We start from the raw sequence: 23,769 nt of genomic DNA, 5'->3' as shown, positions 1-23,769 counted from the left end.
CCAGAGCGAGAGCCGCCTGGAACCAAGGCTAGGGCAGGCCAGAGCGAGAGCAGGCCGGTGCCAGGGCGAGGGCAGGCCGGAGCCAGGGCGAGAGCAGGCCGGAGCCGAGGCGAAGGCTGGCCGGGCCAGAGCGAGAGCAGGCCGGAGCCAGAGCGAGAGCAGGCCAGAGCGAGAGCAGGCCGGAGCCAATGCCAGGGCAGGCCAGAGCGAAAGTGAGAGCAGGCCATAGCTAGAGCGGGAGCAGGCCGAAGCCAGGGCGAGGGCAGGCCGGAACCAGGACAAGAGCAGGCCGGAGCCAAGCAGAGGCCAGAGAGAGAGCTGGCCGGAGCTAAGGATTGGGCAGGCCAGAGCGAAAGCAGGCCGGAGCCAAGGCAAGGGCAGAGCCAGAGTGAGAGCAGGCCGGAGCCCGGTTGAGGACAGGCCGAAAACCGGGCAAGGGCATGCCGGAGCCAGAGCGAGAGCAGGCCGGACGGCCAGGGAGAGGGCAGGCCAGAGCGAGAGCAGGCCGGAGCCGAGGCGAAGGCTGGCCGGAGCCAGAGCGAGAGCAGGCCGGAGCCAAGGCGAAGTCAGGCCAGAGCCAGAGCGAGAGCAGGCTGGAGCCAGTGCAAGGGCAGGCCAGAGCCAAAGCAAGAGCAGGCCATAGCCAGAGCGAGAGCAAGCCGAAGCCAGGGCGAGGGCAGGCCAGAGCCAGTGCGAGAGAAGGCCGGAGCCAAGGCAAGGGCAGACCGGAACCCGGACGAGAGCAGGCCGGAGCCAGGCCGAGGCCAGAGCGAGAGCAGGGTGGAGCTTAGGATTGGGCAGGCCAGAGCCAGAGCGAAATAAGTCCGGAGCCAAGGCAAGGGCAGGCCAGAGCCAGAGTGAGAGCAGGCCAGAGTCTGAGCGAGAGCCGGCTGGAGCCAAGGCGAAGGCAGGCCAGAACCAGAGCGAGAGCAGGCCGGAACCAAGTCTAGAGGAGGCTAGAGCCAGAGCGAGAGCAGGCCGGAGCCAAGGCAAGGGCAGGCCAGAGCCAGAGAGAGAGCAGGCCGGAGTCAAGGGAAGGCCAGAGTGAGAGCAGGCCAGAGCCAGGCCGAGGGAAGGCCGAAACCAGGGCGAGGGCAGGCCAGAGCGAAAGCAGGCTGGAGCCAGGGCGAGGGCAGACCGGAGCCAAGGCGAGAGCAGGCCGGAGCCGAGGCGAAGGCTGGTCGGAGCCTGAGCGAGAGCAGGCCAGAGCCGAGGCAAAGGCAGGCCAGAGCCAGAGCGAGAGCAGTCCGGAGCCAAGGCAACTCGCAGGCCAAAGCCATTGCGAGAGCAGGCCATAGCCAGAGCGAGAGCAGGCTGGAGTCAAGGCAAGGGCAGGCCAGAGCGAGAGCAGGCCATAGCCAGAGCGAGAGCAGGCCGTAGCGAGAGCAGTCTGGAGCCAAGGCAAGGGCAGGCCAGATCCAGAGTGAGAGCAGGCCAGAGTCAGAGCGAGAACAGGCCGGAGCCAGAGCGAGAGCAGGCCGGAGCCAAGGCGAGAGCAGTCCGGAGCCAAGGCGAAGGCAGGACAGAACCAGAGCGAGAGCCGCCTGGAACCAAGGCTAGGGCAGGCCAGAGCGAGAGCAGGCCGGAGCCAGAGAGAGGAGAGCAGGTCAGAGCCAAGGCAAGGGCAGGCCAGAGCGAGAGCAGTCCAGAGCCAGGCCGAGGGCAGGCTGGAGCCAGGGCGAGGGCAGGCCAGAGCGAGAGCAGGCCGGTGCCAGGGCGAGGGCAGGCCGGAGCCAGGGCGAGAGCAGGCCGGAGCCGAGGCAAAGGCTGGCCGGAGTCAGAGCGAGAGCAGGCCGGAGCCAATGCAATGGCAGGCCAGAGCCAAAGCGAGAGCAGGCCATAGCTAGAGCGGGAGCAGGCTGAAGCCAGGGCGAGGGCAGGCCGGAACCAGGACAAGAGCAGGCCGGAGCCAGGCAGAGGCCAGAGAGAGAGCAGGCCGGAACTAAGGATTGGGCAGGCCAGAGCCAGAGCGAAAGCAGGCCGGAGCCAAGGCAAGGGCAGAGCCAGAGTGAGAGCAGGCCGGAGCCCGGTTGAGGACAGGCCGGAAACCGGGCAAGGGCATGCCGGAGCCAGAGCGAGAGCAGGCCGGACGGCCAGGGAGAGGGCAGGCCAGAGCGAGAGCAGGCCGAGGCGAAGGCTGGCCGGAGCCAGAGCGACAGCAGGCCGGAGCCAAGGCGAAGTCAGGCCAGAGCCAGAGCGAGGGCAGGCCAGAGCCAAAGCAAGAGCAGGCCATAGCCAGAGCGAGAGCAAGCCGAAGCCAGGGCGAGGGTAGGCCAGAGCCAGTGCGAGAGAAGGCCGGAGCCAAGGCAAGGGCAGGCCGGAACCCGGACGAGAGCAGGCCGGAGCCAGGCCGAGGCCAGAGCGAGAGCAGGGCGGAGCTTAGGATTGGGCAGGCCAGAGCCAGAGGGAAAGCAGGCCGGAGCCAAGGCAAGGGCAGGCCAGAGCCAGAGTGAGAGCAGGTCGGAACCAGGGCGAGGACATGCCAGGGCCAGAGCAAGAGCAGGCCGGACGGCCAGGGAGAGGGCAGGCCAGAGCAAGAGCAGGCCAGTGCCAAGGCGAGGGAGGGCAGGCCAGAGCGAGAGCAGGCCGGACCAAGGCAATAATGGCAGGCCAGAGCGAGAGCAAACCATAGCCAGAGCGAGAGCAGGCCGAAGCGAAATAAGTCCGGAGCCAAGGCAAGGGCAGGCCAGAGCCAGAGTGAGAGCAGGCCAGAGTCAGAGCGAGAGCAGGCTGGAGCCAAGGCGAAGGCAGGCCAGAACCAGAGCGAGAACAGGCCGGAACCAAGGCTAGGGCAGGCTAGAGCCAGAGCGAGAGTAGGCCGGACGAAAGGCAAGGGCAGGCCAGAGCCAGAGAGAGAGCAGGCCGGAGCCAAGGCCAGGCCAGAGCGAGAGCAGGCCAGAGCCAGGCCGAGGGCAGGCCGTAACCAGGGCGAGGGCAGGCCAGAGCCAGAGCAGGCCGGAGCCAGGCCGAGGGCAGGCCGGAGCCAGGGCGAGAGCCGGCCAGAGCGGAGGCGAAAACTGGCAGGAGCCAGAGCGAGAGCAGGCCGGAGCAGAGGCGAAGGCAGGCCAGAGCCAGAGTGAGAGCAGTCCGGAGCCAAGGCAACTTGCAGGCCAAAGCCAGAACGAGAGCAGGCCATAGCCAGAGCGAGAGCAGGCCGGAGCCAAGGCAAGGGCAGGCCAGAGCGAGAGTAGGCCATAGCCAGAGCGAGAGCAGGCCGGAGCAAGAGCAGTCCGGAGCCAAGGCAAGGGCAGGCCAGATCCAGAGTGAGAGCAGGCCAGAGTCAGAGCTAGAGCAAGCCGGAGCAAAGGCGAAAGAAGGCCATAACCAGAGCGAGAGCAGGCCGGAGCCCGGGCGAGGGCAGGCCAGAGCCAGAGCGAGAGCAGGCCGGAGCCAAGGCGAGGGAAGGTCGGAGCCAGAGCAAGAGCAGGCCAGAACCAGGGCGAGGGCAGGCCGGAGCCAAGCCGAGGGCAGTCTAGAGCCAGAGCGAGAGCAGGCTGGGGGCAGGGCGAGTGGGCAGGGCAGGCCAGAGCCAGGGCGAGGGCAGGCTGGAGCCAGAGTGAGAGCAGGCCGGAGCCAGAGCGAGAGCAGGCCGGAGCCAAGGCGAGGCAGGCCGGAGCGAGAACGAGAGCAGGCCGGAGCCAAGGCGAGAGCAGTCCGGAGCCAGGGCGAGGGCAGGCCAGAGGCAGGGCGAGAGCAGGCCAGGGCGAGGGCAGGCGAGAGCCAGAGCGAGAGCAGGCCGTAGCCACGGCAAGGGCAGGCCAGAGCCAGAGAGAGAGCAGGCCGGAGCCAAGGCAAGGCCAGAGCGAGAGGAGGCCAGAGCCAGGCCGAGGGCAGGCCGGAGCCAGAGTGAGAGCAGGCCGGAGCCAAGGCGAAGGCTGGCCGGAGCCAGAGCGAGAGCAGGCCGGAGCCAGAGCGAGAGCAGGCCGGAGCCGAGGCGAAGGCTGGCCGGAGCCAGAGCGAGAGCAGGCCGGAGCCGAGGCGAAGGCAGGCCAGAGCCAGAGAGAGAGCAGGCCGGAGCCAAGGCAAGGGCAAGCCAGAGCTAGAGTAGGCCGGAGCCAAGGAAAGGCCAGAGCGAGAGTAGGCCAGAGCCAGGCCGAGGGCAGGCCGTAACCAGGGCGAGGGCAGGCCAGAGCCAGAGCGAGAGCAGTCCGGAGCCAGGGCGAGGGCAGGCCGGAGCCAGAGCGAGAGCAAGCCGGAGCCGAGGCGAAGGCTGGCCGGAGCCAGAGCGAGAGCAGGCCGGAGCCGAGGCGAAGGCAGGCCAGAGCGAGAGCAGTCCGGAGCCAAGGCAACTTGCAGGCCAAAGCCAGAGCGAGAGCTGGCCGGAGCCAAGGCAAGGGCAGGCCAGAGCGAGAGCAGCCCATAGCCAGAGCGAGAGCAGGCCGGAGCAAGAGCAGTCCGGGGCCAAGGCAAGGGCAGGCCAGATCCAGAGTGAGAGCAGGCCAGAGTCAGAGCTAGAGCAAGCCGGAGCAAAGGCGAAAGAAGGCCATAACCAGAGCGAGAGCAGGCCGGAGCCCGGGCGAGGGCAGGCCAGAGCCAGAGCGAGAGCAGGCCGGAGCCAAGGCGAGGGAAGGTCGGAGCCAGAGCAAGAGCAGGCCAGAACCAGGGCGAGGGCAGGCCGGAGCCAAGCCGAGGGCAGTCTAGAGCCAGAGCGAGAGCAGGCTGGGGGCAGGGCGAGTGGGCAGGGCAGGCCAGAGCCAGGGCGAGGGCAGGCTGGAGCCAGAGTGAGAGCAGGCCGGAGCCAGAGCGAGAGCAGGCCGGAGCCAAGGCGAGGCAGGCCGGAGCGAGAACGAGAGCAGGCCGGAGCCAAGGCGAGAGCAGTCCGGAGCCAGGGCGAGGGCAGGCCAGAGGCAGGGTGAGAGCAGGCCAGGGCGAGGGCAGGCGAGAGCCAGAGCGAGAGCAGGCCGTAGCCACGGCAAGGGCAGGCCAGAGCCAGAGAGAGAGCAGGCCGGAGCCAAGGCAAGGCCAGAGCCAGGCCGAGGGCAGGCCGTAACCAGGGCGAGGGCAGGCCAGAGCCAGAGCGAGAGCAGGCCGGAGCCAGGGCGAGGGCAGGCCGGAGCCAGAGCGAGAGCAAGCCGGAGCCGAGGCGAAGGCTGGCCGGAGCCAGAGCGAGAGCAGGCCGGAGCCGAGGCGAAGGCAGGCCAGAACCAGAGCGAGAACAGTCCGGAGCCAAGGCAACTTGCAGGCCAAAGCCAGAGCGAGAGCTGGCCGGAGCCAAGGCAAGGGCAGGCCAGAGCGAGAGCAGCCCATAGCCATAGCGAGAGCAGGCCGGAGCGAGAGCAGTCCGGAGCCAAGGCATGGGCAGGCCAGATCCAGAGTGAGAGCAGGCCAGAGTCAGAGTGAGAGCAAGCCGGAGCCAAGGCGAAAGAAGACCATAACCAGAGCGAGAGCAGGCCGGATTGACCAGAGCTGTGATGTTCAGCTCCTCAACAATGTTTACATCTGACCTCTGCCAGAGTTTCAAACAACTGAGTAGTGGAGGTGCCACGTGGCGGGCCCCCACAAATCTGATATTAATGAGCTAACCAGGGGATAGGCCATCAATATGTTTGTCCTGGAAATTCCCTTTAAGTCCCACCTGCACATACCAGGGCGAGGGCAGGCCGGAGCCAGAGCGAGAGCAGGCCGGAGCCAAGGCAAGGCCAGAGCGAGAGCAGGCCAGAGCCAGGCCGAGGGCAGGCCGTAACCAGGGCGAGGGCAGGCGAGAGCCAGAGCGAGAGCAGACAAGAGCCAAGGCAAGGGCAGGCCAGAGCCACAGAGAGAGCAGGCCGGAGCCAAGGCAAGGCCAGAGCGAGAGCAGGCCAGAGCCAGGCCGAGGGCAGGCCGTAACCAGGGCGAGGGCAGGCCAGAGCCAGAGCGAGAGCAGGCCGGAGCCAGGGCGAGAGCAGGCTGGAGCCAGAGCGAGAGCAGGCCGGAGCCGAGGCGAAGGCAGGCCAGAGCGAGAGCAGTCCGGAGCCAAGGCAACTTGCAGGCCAAAGCCAGAGCGGGAGCTGGCCGGAGCCAAGGCAAGGGCAGGCCAGAGCGAGAGCAGCCCATAGCCATAGCGAGAGCAGGCCGGAGCGAGAGCAGTCCGGAGCCAAGGCAAGGGCAGGCCAGATCCAGAGTGAGAGCAGGCCAGAGTCAGAGCTAGAGCAAGCCGGAGCAAAGGCGAAAGAAGGCCATAACCAGAGCGAGAGCAAGCCGGAGCCCGGGCGAGGGCAGGCCGGAGCCAGAGCGAAAGCAGGCCGGAGCCAAGTGGAGGGAAGGTCGGAGCCAGAGCGAGAGCAAGCCAGAACCAGGGCAAGGGCAGGCCGGAGCCAAGCCGAGGGCAGGCTAGGGCGAGAGCAGGCTGGAGGCAGTGCGAGTGGGCAGACCGGAGCCAGGGCGAGGGCAGGCCGTAGCCAGGGCGAGGGCAGGCCGGAGCCAGAGCGAGAGCAGGCCAGAACCAGGGCGAGGGCAGGCCGGAGCCAAGCCGAGGGCAGGCTAGAGCGAGAGCAGGCTGGAGGCAGTGCGAGCGGGCAGGCCGGAGCTAGAGCGAGAGCTGTCCGGAGCCAGGGCAGGCCGGAGCCAGAGCGAAAGCAAGCCGGAGCCAAGGCGAGAGCAGTCCGGAGCTAGGGCGAGGGCAGGCCAGAGCCAGGGCGTGAGCAGGCCAGCGCCAGGGCAAGGGCAGGTGAGAGCCAGAGGAAGAGCAGGCCAGACTGGCCAAGGCGAGGGGAGGCCGGAGCCAGGGCGAGGGCAGGCCGGAGACAGGGCGAGGGCAGGCCGGAGCCAGAACAAGAGGAGGCCGGAGCCAAGGCGAGGGCAGGCCTGAGCTAGAGCAGGCCGGAGCCAGGGCGAGGGCAGGCCGGATCTAAGGCGAGGGCAGGCCGGAGCCAGAGCGAGATCAGGCTGGAGCCAGAGCGAGATCAGGCTGGAGCCAGGGCGAGGGCAAGCTGGAGCCAGAGCGAGATCAGGCTGGAGCCAGGGCGAGGGCAGGCTGGAGCCAGAGCGAGGGCAGGCCAGAGCCAGGGCGAAAGCCGGCCAGAACCCTGGCTCCGACCTGCTCTCGCTCTGGCTCTGGCCTGCCCTTGCCCTGGCTCCGGACTGCTCTCTTTCTGGCTCTGGCCTGCCCTCGCCTTGGCTGGCTCCAGCCTGCTCTTGCTCTGGCTCCGGCCTTCTCTCGCTCTGGCTCTGGCCTGCGCTTGCCATGGCTCTAGCCTCCTCTCGCTCTGGCTCTGGCCTGCCCTCGCCCTATCTCCGGCCTGCTCTCGCTCTGCCTCTGGCCTGCTCTCGCTCTGCCTCTGGCCTGCTTTCGCTCTGGCTCTGGCATGCTTTCGCTCTGGCTCTGGCCTGCCCTCGCCTTGGCTCCGCCCTGCTCTCGCTCTGACTCTGGCCTGCACTTGCCCTGGCTCCGGCCTGCTCTCGCTCTGGCTCTGGCCTGCCCTTGCCTTGTCTCCGGCCTGCTCTTGTCCTTGCTCCGGCCTGCTCTCGCTCTGGCTCCGGCCTGCTCTCGCTCTGGCTCTGGCCTGCCGTCGCCCTGGCTCCGGCCTGCCCTCGCCCTGGCTCCGGCCTGCTCTCACTCTGGCTCTGGCCTGTCCTCGCCTTGGCTCCGGCCTACTCTGGCTCTGTCCTGTCCTCGCCATGGCTCCGGTCTGCCCTCGCTCTGGCTCCGGCCTGCTCTCGCTCTGGCCTGCCCTTGCCTTGGCTCTGGCCTGCCCTCGCCCTGTCTCCGGCCTGCTCTTGCTCTTGCTCTGGCCCACTTTCGCTATGGCTCTGGCCTGCTCTCGCGCTGGCTCTGGCTTGCCCTCTCCTTGGCTCCGGCCTGCTCTTTCTCTGACTCAGGCCTTCCCTCGCCCTGGTTCCGGCCTGCCCTCGCCCTGGCTTTGGCCTGCCCTCGCTCTGGCTCCGGCCTGCCCTCGCCCTGGCTCCAGCCTGCCCTCGTCCTGGCTCCAGCCTGCTCTCGCCCTGGCTCCGTCCTGCTCTCGCCCTGGTTCCGGCCTGCTCTCGCTCTGGCTCTGGCCTGCCCTCGCCCTGGCTCCCGGCCTACTCTCACTCTGGCTCCGGCCTGCTCTCGCTCTGGCTCTGGCATGCCCTCGCCCTGGCTCCGGCCTGCTCTCGCTCTGGCTCTTGCCTGCCCTCGCCTTGGCTCCGGCCTGCTCTAGCTCTGGCTCTGGCCTGCCCTCGCCTTGGCTCCGGCCTGCTCTCGCCCTGGCTCCGTCTGCCCTTGCCTTGGATCCGGCCTGCTCTTTCCTGCTCCGGTCTGCCCTCGACTTGGCTCCGGCCTGCTCTCGCCCTGGCTCCGGCCTTCTCTCGCTCTGGCTCCGGCCTTCTCTCTCTCTCGCTCCGGCCTGCCCTCGCCCTCGTTCCGGCCTCCCCTCGCCCTGGCTCCAGCCTGCCCTCGCCCTGGCTCCGGCCTGCTCTCGCTCTTGCCTCGCCATGGCTCCGGCCTGCTCTCTCTCTGGCTCTGGCCTGCTCTCGCTCTGGCCTGCCCTTGCTTTGGCTCTGGCCTTCTCTCGCTCTGGCTCTGGCCTGCCCTCGCCTCGGCTTACTCTCGTTTTGGCTCCTGTAGCTCTGGCCTGCCCTCGCCCTGGCTCCGGCCTGCTCTAGCTCTGGCTCTGGCCTGCCCTCGCCTTGGCTGCGGCCTGCTCTCGCCTTGGCTCCGGCCTGCTCTTGCTCTGGCTCTGGCCTGCACTTGCCCTGGCTCCGGCCTGGTCTCGCTCTGGCTCTGGCCTGCCCTCGCCTTGGCTCCGGCCTGCTCTCGCCCTGGCTCCGGCCTGCTCTCGCTTTGGCCTGCCCTCGAGGTCCTTGGCTCCGGCCTGCTCTCGCCCTGGCTCCAACCTGCTCTCGCCCTGGCTCCGGCCTTCTCTCTCTCTGGCTCTTGCCTGCCAATGCCTTGCCTCCGTCCTGCTCTCTCTCGCTCTGGCTCTGGCCTGCCCTCGCCTTGGCTCCGGCCTGCTTTCGCTCTGGTTCTGGCCTTGGCTCCGGCCTGCTCTCGCTCTGGCTCTGGCCTGCTCTTGCTCTGGCCCCTCACTTTTGGCCTGCCCTCACCCTGGCTCCGTCTTGCTCTCGCTCTGGCTCCGGCCTGCTCTCGCTCTGGCTCTGGCCTGCCCTTGCCTTGGCTCCGGCCTGCAGTCGCTCTTGCTCCTGCCTGCCCTCGCCCTGGCTCTGTCCTACTCTCGCTCTGGCACTGGCCTGTCCTCTCCCTGGCTCCGGCCTGCTCTCTCTCTGGCTCTGTCCTGTCCTCGCCTTGGCTCACGCCTAATCTTTCTCTGGCTCTGGCCTGTCTTCCCTCACTCTGGCTTCGGCCTGCTCTCGCTCTGGCTCTGGCCTGCCCTCACCAAGGCTCTGGCCCGCTCTTGCTCTGGCTCCCTGGCTCTGGCCTGCTCTTGCTCTGGATCCGGCCTCCCCTCGCCTTGGCTCAGGCCTGGTCTCACTCTGGCTCTCGTCTCCCCTCGCCCTGGCTCTGGCCTGCTCTCTCCCTTGCTCTGGCCTGATCTCACCTTGGCTCCGGCCTGCTCTCTTTCTGGCTTTGGCCTGCTCTCTCTCTGGCTCGCCTTGGCTCCGGCCTGCTTTAGCTCTGTTCTGGCCTGCCTTCGCCTTGGCTCCGGCATGCTCTCTCCCTGGCTACGGTTTGCCCTCGCCCTGTCTCCGTCCTGCCTCGCTCTGGCTCCGGCCTGCCCTCGCCCTGGCTCCGGCCTGCTCTTGCTCTGGCCTGCCCTCGCCCTTGCTCCGGTCTGCTCTCGCTCTGGCTCCGGCCTGCCCTCGCCCTGGCACCGTCCTGCTCTCGCCCTGTCTCCGGCCTGCCCTCGCCCTGGCTCTGTCGCTCTGGTTTTGGCCTGCCCTCGCCTTGGCTCTGGCCTGCCCTTGCCCTGGCACCGTCCTGCTCTCGCCCTGGCTCCGGCCTGCTCTCGCTCTGGCTCGCCTTGGCTCTGGCCTGCTTTAGCTCTGTTCTGGCCTGCCTTCGCCTTGGCTCCGGCATGCTCTCGCCCTGGCTACGGCTTGCCCTCGCCCTGTCTCCGGCCTGCCTCGCTCTGGCTCCGGCCTACCCTCGCCCTGGCACCGGCCTGCTCTTGCTCTGGCCTGCCCTCGCCCTTGCTCCGGCCTGCTCTCGTTCTGGCTCCGGCCTGCCCTCGCCCTGGTACGGTCCTGCTCTCGCCCTGTCTCCAGCCTGCCCTCACCCTGGCTCGGTCGCTCTGGTTTTGGCCTGCCCTCGCCTTGGCTCTGGCCTGCCCTTGCCCTGGCTCCGTCCTACTCTCGCCCTGGCTCCGGCCTGCTCTCGCTCTAGCTCTGGCCTGCCCTCTCTCTGGCTTTGGCCTGCCCTCGCCCTGGCTCTGGCCTGCTCTCGCTCTGGCTCCGCTCTGCTCTCGCTCTGGCTCCGCTCTGCTCTCGCTCTATCTCTGGCCTGTCCTTGCCCTGGCTCCGGACTTCTCTCGCTCTGGCCTGACCTCGCCCTGACTCCAGCCTGCTCTCGGTCTGGCCTGCTCTCGCACTGGCTACTGCCGCTCGCCCTGCCTCCGGCCTGCTCTCGCTCTGGCTCCGGCCTGCCCTCGCCCTTACTTCGGCCTTTTCTCGCTCTGGCTCTGGCCTGCCCTAGCCTTCGCACGGCCTGCTCTCGCCCTGGCTCCGGCCTGCTCTGCCTCTGGCTCCGACCTGCCCTCGCTCTGGCTCCTTTCTGCTCTCACTTTGGCTCTCGCCTGCCCTCGCCCTGGCTGGGCCTGCTCTCGCCCTAGCTCTGGCCTGCCCTCACCCTGGCTCCAGCCTGCTCTCGCCCTGGCTCCGGCCTGCTCTCGCCCTGGTTCCGGCCAGCTCTTGCCTTGGCTCCGGCCTTCTCTCGCTCTGGCTCACGCCTGCTCTCGCCTTGGCTCCGGCCTGCTCTTGCCTTGGCTTCGGCCTGCTCTCGCTCTTGCTCCGACCTGCCCTCGCCTTGGCTCCGGCCTGCTCTCGCTCTGGCTCCGGCCTGCCCTCGGCCTGGCTCTCGCCTGCTCACGCTTTGGCTCCGGCTTGCACTTGCCCTGGCTCCGGCCTTCTCTCGCTCTGGCCTGCCCTCGCCTTCGCTCCAGCCTCCTCTCGCCCTGGCTCCAGCCTGCCCTCGCCTTGGCTCCGGCCTGCTCTCTCTCTGACTCTGGCCTGTCATCGCCCTCGCTACGGCCTGCTTTCGCCCTGGCTCCGGCCTTCTCTCGCTCTGGCTATGGCTTGCCGTCGCACTTGCTCTGGTCTGCACTCACCTTGGCTCCGGCCTGCTCTCGCTCTGGCTCTGTTCTGCCATCGCCCTGGCTCCGGCCTGATCTCGCTCTGGCTCTAGCCTGCCCTCGCCTTGGCTCCGGCCTGCTCTCGCCCTGGCTCCGGCCTACTCTTGCTCTGGCTCCAGCCTGTCCTCGCCCTGGCTCCGTCCTGATCTCCCTCTGGCTCTGGCTTGCCCTTGCCTTGGCTCCGGCCTGCTCTCGCTCTCGCTCCGACCTGCCCTCGCCTTGGCTCCAGCTTGCTCTCGCTCGGGCTCCGGCCTGCTCTCTCTCTGGCTCTGGCCTGCCTTCGCCTTGGCTTCGGCCTGCTCTCGCCCTGGCTACGGCTTGCCCTCGCCCTGACTCCGGACTGCTCTCGCTCTGGCTCCGTACTGCCCTCGCCCTGGCTCCGGCCTGCTCTCGCTCTGGCTCTGGCCTGCCCTCTCCATGGCTCTGGCCTGCCCTCGCTTTGGCTCCGGCCTGCTCTCGCTCTAGCTCCGGCCTGCCCTCGCCCTGGCTCCGGCCTGCCCTCGCCTTGGCTCCGGCCTGCTCTCGCCTTGGCTCCGGCCTGCTCTCGCCTTGGCTCCGGCCTGCTCTCGCCCTGGCTTCGTCCTGCTTTCGCTCAGGCTATAGCCTGCTGTCGCTCTGGCTCATGCCTGCCCTCACCTTGGCTCCGGCCTGCTCTTGCACTGGCTCTGTTCTGCCCTTGCCCTGGCTGCGGCCTGCTCTCGCTCTGGCTCCGACCTGCCCTCGCCTTGGCTCAGGCCTGCTCTCGCCCTGGCTCCGGCCTGCCTTCGCCCTTTGCTCCGGCCTGCTCTCGCTCTGGATCTGGCCTGCCCTCGCCCTGGCTCCAGCCTGCTCTCGCTCTACCTCCGGTGTGCCCTCGCCTTGGCTACGGCATGCTCTCGCCCTGGCTCCGGCCTGCTCTTGCACTGGTTCTGTTCTGCCCTCGCTCTGGCTCCGGCCTGCCCTTGCCTTGGCTCCCGCCTGCCCTTGCCTTGGCTCCGGCGTGCTCTCGCCTTTGCTCCGGCCTACTCTCTCTCTGGATCTGGCCTGCCCTCTCCCTGGCTCCGGCCTGCTCTAGCTCCGGTGTGCCCTGGCCTTGGCTCCGGCATGATCTTGCCTTGGCTCCGGCCTGCTCTCGCTCTGGACTGCCCTCGCCTTGGCTCCGGCATGGTCTCGCTCTGGTGTGCATTCGCCCTGGCTCCGGCCTGCTCTCGCCCTGGCTCCAGCCTGCTCTTGCTCTGACTCCGACCTGCCCTCGCCTTGGCTCCGGCCTGCTCTCGCTCTGGCTCGTTCCTGCCCTCGCCCTGGCTCCGGCCTGCTCTTGCTCTGGCTCCGGCCTGCTCTCCCTCTAGCTCCGGCCTGCCCTCGCCTTGGCTCCGGCCTGCCCTCGCCTTGGCTCCGGCCTGCTCTTGCTCTGGCTCCGGCCTGCTCTCCCTCTAGCTCCGGCCTGCCCTTGCCTTGGCTCCGGCCTGCTCTCGCCCTGGCTCCGGCCTGCTCTCGCTCTGGCTATGGCCTGCCGTCGCTCTGGCTCTGGCCTGCCCTCACCTTGGCTCGTGCTTGCTCTCTCTCTGGCTTTGTTCTGCCTTCGCCCTGGCTCTGGCCTAATCTCGCTTTGGCTCTAGCCTGCTCTCGCCTTGGCTCCGGCCTGTCCTCGCCCTGGCTCCGTCCTGCTCTCCCTCTTGCTCTGGCCTGCCCTCGCCTTGGCTCCGGCCTGCTCTCACCCTGGCTCCGGCCTGCTCTCACTCTGGCTCCGGCCTGCCCTCGCCCTGGCCCTGGCCTGCTCTCGTTCTGGCCTGCCCTCGCCTTGGCTCCGGCGTGCTCTTGCTCTGGCCTGCCCTCGCCTTGACTCCAGTCTGCTTTAGCTCTGGTCCGGCCTGCCCTCGCCCTGGTTCCGGCCTGCCCTCGCCTTGGCTCTGGCCTTCTCTTGTTCTAGCTCCGGCCTGCCCTCGCCCTGGCCCTTGCCTGCTCTCGCTCTGGCCTGCCCTCGCCTTGGCTCCAGTCTGCTTTAGCTCTAGACCTGCCCTCGCCTTGGCTCCAGTCTGCTTTAGCTCTGGACCTGCCTGCCCTCGCCTTGGCTCCGGCGCGCTCTCGCTCTGGCCTGCCCTCGCCTTGGCTCCAGTCTGCTTTAGCTCTGGACCTGCCTGCCCTCGCCTTGGCTCCGGCCTGTTCTTGCTCTGGCTCCGGCCTGCCCTCGCCTTGGCTTCGGCCTGCACTCGCCCTGGCTCCGGCCTGCTCTCGCTCTGGTTCTGGCCTTGGCTCCGGCCTGCTCTCGCTCTGGCTCTGGCCTGCTCTTGCTCTGGCCCCTCACTTTTGGCCTGCCCTCACCCTGGCTCCGTCTTGCTCTCGCTCTGGCTCCGGCCTGCTCTCGCTCTGGCTCTGGCCTGCCCTTGCCTTGGCTCCGGCCTGCAGTCGCTCTTGCTCCTGCCTGCCCTCGCCCTGGCTCTGTCCTACTCTCGCTCTGGCACTGGCCTGTCCTCTCCCTGGCTCCGGCCTGCTCTCTCTCTGGCTCTGTCCTGTCCTCGCCTTGGCTCACGCCTAATCTTTCTCTGGCTCTGGCCTGTCTTCCCTCACTCTGGCTTCGGCCTGCTCTCGCTCTGGCTCTGGCCTGCCCTCACCAAGGCTCTGGCCCGCTCTTGCTCTGGCTCCCTGGCTCTGGCCTGCTCTTGCTCTGGATCCGGCCTCCCCTCGCCTTGGCTCAGGCCTGGTCTCACTCTGGCTCTCGTCTCCCCTCGCCCTGGCTCTGGCCTGCTCTCTCCCTTGCTCTGGCCTGATCTCACCTTGGCTCCGGCCTGCTCTCTTTCTGGCTTTGGCCTGCTCTCTCTCTGGCTCGCCTTGGCTCCGGCCTGCTTTAGCTCTGTTCTGGCCTGCCTTCGCCTTGGCTCCGGCATGCTCTCTCCCTGGCTACGGTTTGCCCTCGCCCTGTCTCCGTCCTGCCTCGCTCTGGCTCCGGCCTGCCCTCGCCCTGGCTCCGGCCTGCTCTTGCTCTGGCCTGCCCTCGCCCTTGCTCCGGTCTGCTCTCGCTCTGGCTCCGGCCTGCCCTCGCCCTGGCACCGTCCTGCTCTCGCCCTGTCTCCGGCCTGCCCTCGCCCTGGCTCTGTCGCTCTGGTTTTGGCCTGCCCTCGCCTTGGCTCTGGCCTGCCCTTGCCCTGGCACCGTCCTGCTCTCGCCCTGGCTCCGGCCTGCTCTCGCTCTGGCTCGCCTTGGCTCTGGCCTGCTTTAGCTCTGTTCTGGCCTGCCTTCGCCTTGGCTCCGGCATGCTCTCGCCCTGGCTACGGCTTGCCCTCGCCCTGTCTCCGGCCTGCCTCGCTCTGGCTCCGGCCTACCCTCGCCCTGGCACCGGCCTGCTCTTGCTCTGGCCTGCCCTCGCCCTTGCTCCGGCCTGCTCTCGTTCTGGCTCCGGCCTGCCCTCGCCCTGGTACGGTCCTGCTCTCGCCCTGTCTCCAGCCTGCCCTCACCCTGGCTCGGTCGCTCTGGTTTTGGCCTGCCCTCGCCTTGGCTCTGGCCTGCCCTTGCCCTGGCTCCGTCCTACTCTCGCCCTGGCTCCGGCCTGCTCTCGCTCTAGCTCTGGCCTGCCCTCTCTCTGGCTTTGGCCTGCCCTCGCCCTGGCTCTGGCCTGCTCTCGCTCTGGCTCCGCTCTGCTCTCGCTCTGGCTCCGCTCTGCTCTCGCTCTATCTCTGGCCTGTCCTTGCCCTGGCTCCGGACTTCTCTCGCTCTGGCCTGACCTCGCCCTGACTCCAGCCTGCTCTCGGTCTGGCCTGCTCTCGCACTGGCTACTGCCGCTCGCCCTGCCTCCGGCCTGCTCTCGCTCTGGCTCCGGCCTGCCCTCGCCCTTACTTCGGCCTTTTCTCGCTCTGGCTCTGGCCTGCCCTAGCCTTTGCACGGCCTGCTCTCGCCCTGGCTCCGGCCTGCTCTGCCTCTGGCTCCGACCTGCCCTCGCTCTGGCTCCTTTCTGCTCTCACTTTGGCTCTCGCCTGCCCTCGCCCTGGCTGGGCCTGCTCTCGCCCTAGCTCTGGCCTGCCCTCACCCTGGCTCCAGCCTGCTCTCGCCCTGGCTCCGGCCTGCTCTCGCCCTGGTTCCGGCCAGCTCTTGCCTTGGCTCCGGCCTTCTCTCGCTCTGGCTCACGCCTGCTCTCGCCTTGGCTCCGGCCTGCTCTTGCCTTGGCTTCGGCCTGCTCTCGCTCTTGCTCCGACCTGCCCTCGCCTTGGCTCCGGCCTGCTCTCGCTCTGGCTCCGGCCTGCCCTCGGCCTGGCTCTCGCCTGCTCACGCTTTGGCTCCGGCTTGCACTTGCCCTGGCTCCGGCCTTCTCTCGCTCTGGCCTGCCCTCGCCTTCGCTCCAGCCTCCTCTCGCCCTGGCTCCAGCCTGCCCTCGCCTTGGCTCCGGCCTGCTCTCTCTCTGACTCTGGCCTGTCATCGCCCTCGCTACGGCCTGCTTTCGCCCTGGCTCCGGCCTTCTCTCGCTCTGGCTATGGCTTGCCGTCGCACTTGCTCTGGTCTGCACTCACCTTGGCTCCGGCCTGCTCTCGCTCTGGCTCTGTTCTGCCATCGCCCTGGCTCCGGCCTGATCTCGCTCTGGCTCTAGCCTGCCCTCGCCTTGGCTCCGGCCTGCTCTCGCCCTGGCTCCGGCCTACTCTTGCTCTGGCTCCAGCCTGTCCTCGCCCTGGCTCCGTCCTGATCTCCCTCTGGCTCTGGCTTGCCCTTGCCTTGGCTCCGGCCTGCTCTCGCTCTCGCTCCGACCTGCCCTCGCCTTGGCTCCAGCTTGCTCTCGCTCGGGCTCCGGCCTGCTCTCTCTCTGGCTCTGGCCTGCCTTCGCCTTGGCTTCGGCCTGCTCTCGCCCTGGCTACGGCTTGCCCTCGCCCTGACTCCGGACTGCTCTCGCTCTGGCTCCGTACTGCCCTCGCCCTGGCTCCGGCCTGCTCTCGCTCTGGCTCTGGCCTGCCCTCTCCATGGCTCTGGCCTGCCCTCGCTTTGGCTCCGGCCTGCTCTCGCTCTAGCTCCGGCCTGCTCTCGCTCTAGCTCCGGCCTGCCCTCGCCCTGGCTCCGGCCTGCCCTCGCCTTGGCTCCGGCCTGCTCTCGCCTTGGCTCCGGCCTGCTCTCGCCTTGGCTCCGGCCTGCTCTCGCCTTGGCTCCGGCCTGCTCTCGCCCTGGCTTCGTCCTGCTTTCGCTCAGGCTATAGCCTGCTGTCGCTCTGGCTCATGCCTGCCCTCACCTTGGCTCCGGCCTGCTCTTGCACTGGCTCTGTTCTGCCCTCGCCCTGGCTGCGGCCTGCTCTCGCTCTGGCTCCGACCTGCCCTCGCCTTGGCTCAGGCCTGCTCTCGCCCTGGCTCCGGCCTGCCTTCGCCCTTTGCTCCGGCCTGCTCTCGCTCTGGATCTGGCCTGCCCTCGCCCTGGCTCCAGCCTGCTCTCGCTCTACCTCCGGTGTGCCCTCGCCTTGGCTACGGCATGCTCTCGCCCTGGCTCCGGCCTGCTCTTGCACTGGTTCTGTTCTGCCCTCGCTCTGGCTCCGGCCTGCCCTTGCCTTGGCTCCCGCCTGCCCTTGCCTTGGCTCCGGCGTGCTCTCGCCTTTGCTCCGGCCTACTCTCTCTCTGGATCTGGCCTGCCCTCTCCCTGGCTCCGGCCTGCTCTAGCTCCGGTGTGCCCTGGCCTTGGCTCCGGCATGATCTTGCCTTGGCTCCGGCCTGCTCTCGCTCTGGACTGCCCTCGCCTTGGCTCCGGCATGGTCTCGCTCTGGTGTGCATTCGCCCTGGCTCCGGCCTGCTCTCGCCCTGGCTCCAGCCTGCTCTTGCTCTGACTCCGACCTGCCCTCGCCTTGGCTCCGGCCTGCTCTCGCTCTGGCTCGTTCCTGCCCTCGCCCTGGCTCCGGCCTGCTCTTGCTCTGGCTCCGGCCTGCTCTCCCTCTAGCTCCGGCCTGCCCTCGCCTTGGCTCCGGCCTGCCCTCGCCTTGGCTCCGGCCTGCTCTTGCTCTGGCTCCGGCCTGCTCTCCCTCTAGCTCCGGCCTGCCCTTGCCTTGGCTCCGGCCTGCTCTCGCCCTGGCTCCGGCCTGCTCTCGCTCTGGCTATGGCCTGCCGTCGCTCTGGCTCTGGCCTGCCCTCACCTTGGCTCGTGCTTGCTCTCTCTCTGGCTTTGTTCTGCCTTCGCCCTGGCTCTGGCCTAATCTCGCTTTGGCTCTAGCCTGCTCTCGCCTTGGCTCCGGCCTGTCCTCGCCCTGGCTCCGTCCTGCTCTCCCTCTTGCTCTGGCCTGCCCTCGCCTTGGCTCCGGCCTGCTCTCACCCTGGCTCCGGCCTGCTCTCACTCTGGCTCCGGCCTGCCCTCGCCCTGGCCCTGGCCTGCTCTCGTTCTGGCCTGCCCTCGCCTTGGCTCCGGCGTGCTCTTGCTCTGGCCTGCCCTCGCCTTGACTCCAGTCTGCTTTAGCTCTGGTCCGGCCTGCCCTCGCCCTGGTTCCGGCCTGCCCTCGCCTTGCCTCTGGCCTTCTCTTGTTCTAGCTCCGGCCTGCCCTCGCCCTGGCCCTTGCCTGCTCTCGCTCTGGCCTGCCCTCGCCTTGGCTCCAGTCTGCTTTAGCTCTAGACCTGCCCTCGCCTTGGCTCCAATCTGCTTTAGCTCTGGACCTGCCTGCCCTCGCCTTGGCTCCGGCGCGCTCTCGCTCTGGCCTGCCCTCGCCTTGGCTCCAGTCTGCTTTAGCTCTGGACCTGCCTGCCCTCGCCTTGGCTCCGGCCTGTTCTTGCTCTGGCTCCGGCCTGCCCTCGCCTTGGCTTCGGCCTGCACTCGCCCTGGCTCCGGCCTGCTCTCGCTCTGGCTATGGCCTGCCATAGCTCTGGCTCTGGCCTGCCCTCACCTTGGCTCCGGCCTGCTCTCCCTCTGGCTCTGTTCTGCCCTCACCGTGGCTCTGGCCTGTCCTCGCCCTGGCTCCGTCCTGCTCTCCCTCTGACTCTGGCCTGCTCTCCCCTTGGTTCAGGCCTACTCTCGCCCTGGCTCCGGCCTGCTTTAGCTCTGTTCCGGCCTGCCTTCACCTTGGCTCCGGCCTGCACTCTCCCTCGCTACGTCTTGCCCTCGCCCTGGCTCCATCCTGCCTTCGCTCTGTCTCTGGCCTGCCCTCACCCTGGCTCCGGCCTGCTCTCTCTCTAGCTCTGACCTGCCCTCGCCCTGGCTCCGGCCTGCTCTCTCTCTGGCTCCGGCCTGCCCTCGCCCTGGCTTTTGCCTGCTCTCGCTCTGGCTCCGGCCTGCCCTCGCCTTGGCTCTGGCCTGCTCTCGCTCTGGCTCCGGCCTGCCCTCGCCTTGGCTCCGGCCTGCCCTCGCTCTGGCTCCGGCCTGCCTTCGCCCTAGCTTTGGCCTGCTCTCGCTCTGGCTCTGGCCTGCCCTCGCTTTGGCTCCGGCCTGCTCTCGTCCTGGCTCCGGCCTGCTCTCGCTCTGGCTCCGGCCTGCCCTCGCCTTGGCTCCGGCCTGCTCTCGCTCTGGCTCTGGCCTGCCCTCTCCCTGGCTCCGGCCTGCTCTCGCTTTAGCTCCGGTGTGCCCTCGCCTTGGCTCCGGCTTGCCCTCTCCCTGGCTCCGGACTGCTCTTGTCCTGGCCTGCTCTTGCCCTGGCTCCGGCCTGGTCTGGCTCTGGCTCTGTCCTGCCCTCGCCCTGGCTCCGGCCTGCTCTCACTCTGGCTCCGGCCTGCCCTCGCCTTGGCTCCGGCCTGCCCTCGCCTTGTCTCCGCCTGCTCATGCTCTGGCTCCGGCCTGCTGTCGCTCTAGCCTCGGCCTGCCCTTGCCCTGGCTCCGGCCTCTCCTCGCCTTGGCTCCGGCCTGCTCTCACCCTGGCTCCGGCCTGCTCTCGCTCTGGCTATGGCCTGCTCTCACCTTTGCTCCAGCCTGCTCTCGCACTGGCTCTGTTCTGCCCTCGCCATGGCTCTGTTCTGCCCTCGCCATGGCTCCTGCCTGCTCTCTCCCTGTCTCCGGTCTGCCCTCGCCCTGGTTCCTGTCTGCTCTCGCTCTGGCTCTGGCCTGCCCTCGCTCTGGCTCCGGCCTGCTCTCGACCTGGCACCGGCCTGCTTTCGCTCTTGCTCTGGCCTGCCCTCGCCTTGGCTCCGGCCTGCTCTCACTCTGGCTCTGGCCTGCCCTCGCCGTGGCTCCGGCCTGCTCTCGCTCTGGCTCCGGCCTGCCCTCGCTTTGGCTCCGGCCTGCTCTCGTTCTGGCTCCAGCCTGCTCTCGCTCTGGCTCCGGCCTGCCCTCGCCTTGGCTCCGGCCTGCTCTCGCTCTGGCTCTGGCCTACCCTCTCCCTGGCTCCGGCCTGCTCTCGCTTTAGCTCCGGTGTGCCCTCGTCTTGGCTCCGGCCTGCCCTCGCTCTGGCTCCGGCCTGCTCTCGCCCTGTCTCCGGCCTGCTCTCGCTCTGGCCTGCCCTCGCCTTGGCTCCGGCGTGCTCTTGCTCTGGCTCCAGCCTGCTCTCGCTCTGGCCTGCCTTCGACTTGGCTCCGGCTTGCCCTCGCCCTGGCTCCGGACTGATCTTGTCCTGGCCTGCTCTTGCCCTGGCTCCGGCCTGCTCTCGCTCTGGCTCTGTCCTGCCCTCGTCCTTACTCCGGCCTGCTCTCGTTCTGGCTCCGGCCTGCCCTCGCCCTGGCTCCGGCCTGCCCTCGCCTTGGCTCCGGCCTGCTCTTGCTCTGGCTCCGGCCTGCTGTCGCTCTAGCTTCGGCCTGCCCTTGCCCTGGCTCCGGCCTCCCCTCGCCTTGGCTCCTGCCTGCTCTCGCCCTGGCTCTGGCCTGCTCTCGCTCTGGCTATGGCCTGCTCTCACCTTGGCTCTGGCCTGCTCTCGCACTGGCTCTGTTCTGCCCTCACCATGGCTCCTGCCTGCTCTCTCCCTGCCTCCGGTCTGCCCTCGCCCTGGTTCCGGTCTGCTCTCACTCTGGCTCTGGCCTGCCCTCGCTCTGGCTCCGGCCTGCCCTCGCTCTGGCTCCGGCCTGCTCTCGCCCTGGCTCCGGCCTGCTCTCGCTCTGGCCTGCTGTCGCCTTGGCTCCGGCGTGCTCTCGCTCTGGCTCCAGCCTGCTCTCGCTCTGGCCTGCCTTCGACTTGGCTCCGGCTTGCCCTCCCCCTGGCTCCGGACTGCTCTTGTCCTGGCCTGCTCTTGCCCTGGCTCCGGCCTGCTCTGGCTCTGTCCTGCCCTCGCCCTGGCTCCGGCCTGCTCTCGCTCTGGCTCTGGCCTGCCCTTGCCCTGGCTCCGGCCTGCCCTCGCCTTGTCTCCGCCTGCTCTTGCTCTGGCTCCGGCCTGCTCTCGCTCTGGCTAAGGCCTGCTCTCACCTTGGCTCCAGCCTGCTCTCACACTGGCTCTGTTCTGCCCTCACCATGGCTCCTGCCTGCTCTCTCTCTGTCTCCGGTCTGCCCTCGCCCTGGTTCCGGTCTGCTCTCGCTCTGGCTCTGGCCTGCCCTCTCTCTGGCTCTGGCCTGCCCTCTCCCTGGCTCCGGCCTGCTCTCGCTTTACCTCCGGTGTGCCCTCGCCTTGGCTCCGGCCTGCCCTCGCCCTAGCTTTGGCCTGCTCTCGCTCTGGCTCTGGCCTGCCCTCGCTTTGGCTCTGACCTTCTCTCGTCCTGGCTCCAACCTGCTCTTGCTCTGGCTCCGGCCTGCCCTCGCCTTGGCTCCGGCCTGCTCTCGCTCTGGCTCTGGCCTGCCCTCTCCCTGGCTCCGGCCTGCTCTCGCTTTGGCTCCGGTGTTCCCTTGCCCTGGATCCGGCCTGCTCTCGCTCTGTTCTGCCCTCGCCATGGCTCCTGCCTGCTCTCTCCCTGGCTCCGGTCTGCCCTCGCCCTGGTTCCGGTCTGCTCTCGCTCTGGCTTTGGCCTGCCCTCGCCCTGTCTTTGGCCTGCTCTCGCTCTGGTTCCGGCCTGCCCTCGCCTTGGCTCTGGCCTGCTCTTGCCCTGGCTCCTGCCTGCTCTCGCTCCGGCCTGCCCTCGCCTTGGCTCCGGCCTGCTCTCGCTCTGGCCTGCCCTCTCCCTGGCTCTGGCCTGCTCTCGCTTTAGCTCCGGAGTGCCCTCGCTTTGGCTCCGGCCTGCTCTCGCCCTGGCTCCGGCCTGGTATCGCTCTGACTCCGGCCTGCCCTCGCCCTGGCCCTGGTCTGCTCTCGCTCTGGCTCTGTCCTGCCCTCACCTTGGCTCCGGCGTGCTCTCGCTCTGGCCTTCCCTCGCCTTGGCTCCGGCCTGCGCTCGCCCTAGCTTTGGCCTGCTCTCGCTCTGGCTCCGGCCTGCCCTCGCTTTGGCTCTGGCCTGCTCTCGTCCTGGCTCCAGCCTGCTCTCGCTCTGGCTCCGGCCTGCCCTCGCCTTGGCTCCGGCCTGCTCTCGCTCTGGCTCTGGCATGCCCTCTCCCTGGCTCCGGCCTGCTCTCGGTTTAGCTCCGGTGTGCCCTCGCCTTGGCTCCGGCCTGCCCTCGCTCTTACTCCGGCCTACTCTCGCCCTGGATCCGGCCTGCTCTCGCTCTGGCCTGCCCTCGCCTTGGCTCCGGCGTGCTCTCGCTCTGGCTCCAGCCTGCTCTCGCTCTGGCTCCAGCCTGCTCTCGCTCTGGCCTGCCTTCGACTTGGCTCCGGCTTGCCCTCGCCCTTGCTCCGGACTGCTCTTGTCCTGGCCTTCTCTTGCCCTGGCTCCGGCCTGCTCTCGCTCTGGCTCTGTCCTGCCCTCGCCCTGGCTCTGGCCTGCTCTCGCTCTGGCTCCAGCCTGCTCTCGCTCTGGCCTGCCTTCGACTTGGCTCCTGCCTGCCCTTGCCTTGGCTCCGGCCTCCTCTCGCCCTGGCTCCAGCCTGCTATCGCTCTAGCTCCGGCCTGCCCTTGCCTTTGCTCCGGCCTACTCTTCCTCTGGATCTGGCCTGCCCTCGCCCTGGCTCTGGCCTGCTCTCGCTCTAGCTCCGGTGTGCCCTGGCCTTGGCTCCGGCATGCTCTCGCCCTGGCTCCGGCCTGCTCTCGCTCTGGACTGCCCTCGCCTTGGCTCCGGCATGGTCTCGCTCTGGTGTGCTTTCGCCCTGGCTCCGGCCTGCTCTCGCCCTTGCTCCAGCCTGCTCTCGCTCTGGCTCCGACCTGCCCTCGCCTTGGCTCCGGCCTGCTCTCACTCTGGCTCGGTCCTGCCCTCGCCCTGGCTCCGGCCTGCTCTTGCTCTGGCTCCGGCCTGCCGGAGCCCTGGCTCCGGCCTGCCCTCGCCTTGGCTCCGGCCTGCTCTCCCTCTAGCTCCGGCGTGCCCTCGCCCTGGCTCTGGCCTGCCCTCGCCTTGGCTCCGGCCTGCTCTCGCCCTGGCTCCGGCCTGCTCTCGCCCTGGTTCCGGTCTGCTCTCGCTCTGGCTTTGGCCTGCCCTCGCCCTGTCTTTGGCCTGCTCTCGCTCTGGTTCCGGCCTGCCCTCGCCTTGGCTCTGGCCTGCTCTTGCCCTGGCTCCTGCCTGCTCTCGCTCCGGCCTGCCCTCGCCTTGGCTCCGGCCTGCTCTCGCTCTGGCCTGCCCTCTCCCTGGCTCTGGCCTGCTCTCGCTTTAGCTCCGGAGTGCCCTCGCTTTGGCTCCGGCCTGCTCTCGCCCTGGCTCCGGCCTGGTATCGCTCTGACTCCGGCCTGCCCTCGCCCTGGCCCTGGTCTGCTCTCGCTCTGGCTCTGTCCTGCCCTCACCTTGGCTCCGGCGTGCTCTCGCTCTGGCCTTCCCTCGCCTTGGCTCCGGCCTGCGCTCGCCCTAGCTTTGGCCTGCTCTCGCTCTGGCTCCGGCCTGCCCTCGCTTTGGCTCTGGCCTGCTCTCGTCCTGGCTCCAGCCTGCTCTCGCTCTGGCTCCGGCCTGCCCTCGCCTTGGCTCCGGCCTGCTCTCGCTCTGGCTCTGGCATGCCCTCTCCCTGGCTCCGGCCTGCTCTCGGTTTAGCTCCGGTGTGCCCTCGCCTTGGCTCCGGCCTGCCCTCGCTCTTACTCCGGCCTACTCTCGCCCTGGATCCGGCCTGCTCTCGCTCTGGCCTGCCCTCGCCTTGGCTCCGGCGTGCTCTCGCTCTGGCTCCAGCCTGCTCTCGCTCTGGCTCCAGCCTGCTCTCGCTCTGGCCTGCCTTCGACTTGGCTCCGGCTTGCCCTCGCCCTTGCTCCGGACTGCTCTTGTCCTGGCCTTCTCTTGCCCTGGCTCCGGCCTGCTCTGGCTCTGTCCTGCCCTCGCCCTGGCTCTGGCCTGCTCTCGCTCTGGCTCCAGCCTGCTCTCGCTCTGGCCTGCCTTCGACTTGGCTCCTGCCTGCCCTTGCCTTGGCTCCGGCCTCCTCTCGCCCTGGCTCCAGCCTGCTATCGCTCTAGCTCCGGCCTGCCCTTGCCTTTGCTCCGGCCTACTCTTCCTCTGGATCTGGCCTGCCCTCGCCCTGGCTCTGGCCTGCTCTCGCTCTAGCTCCGGTGTGCCCTGGCCTTGGCTCCGGCATGCTCTCGCCCTGGCTCCGGCCTGCTCTCGCTCTGGACTGCCCTCGCCTTGGCTCCGGCATGGTCTCGCTCTGGTGTGCTTTCGCCCTGGCTCCGGCCTGCTCTCGCCCTTGCTCCAGCCTGCTCTCGCTCTGGCTCCGACCTGCCCTCGCCTTGGCTCCGGCCTGCTCTCACTCTGGCTCGGTCCTGCCCTCGCCCTGGCTCCGGCCTGCTCTTGCTCTGGCTCCGGCC

The sequence above is a fragment of the Phyllobates terribilis genome, unplaced genomic scaffold, assembly GCF_046119375.1.
Source record: "Phyllobates terribilis strain yellow unplaced genomic scaffold, ASM4611937v1 Scaffold_11__3_contigs__length_659146591, whole genome shotgun sequence".
NCBI lineage: Eukaryota > Metazoa > Chordata > Amphibia > Anura > Dendrobatidae > Phyllobates > Phyllobates terribilis.
Note: the sequence above shows the minus strand (reverse complement) of the source record.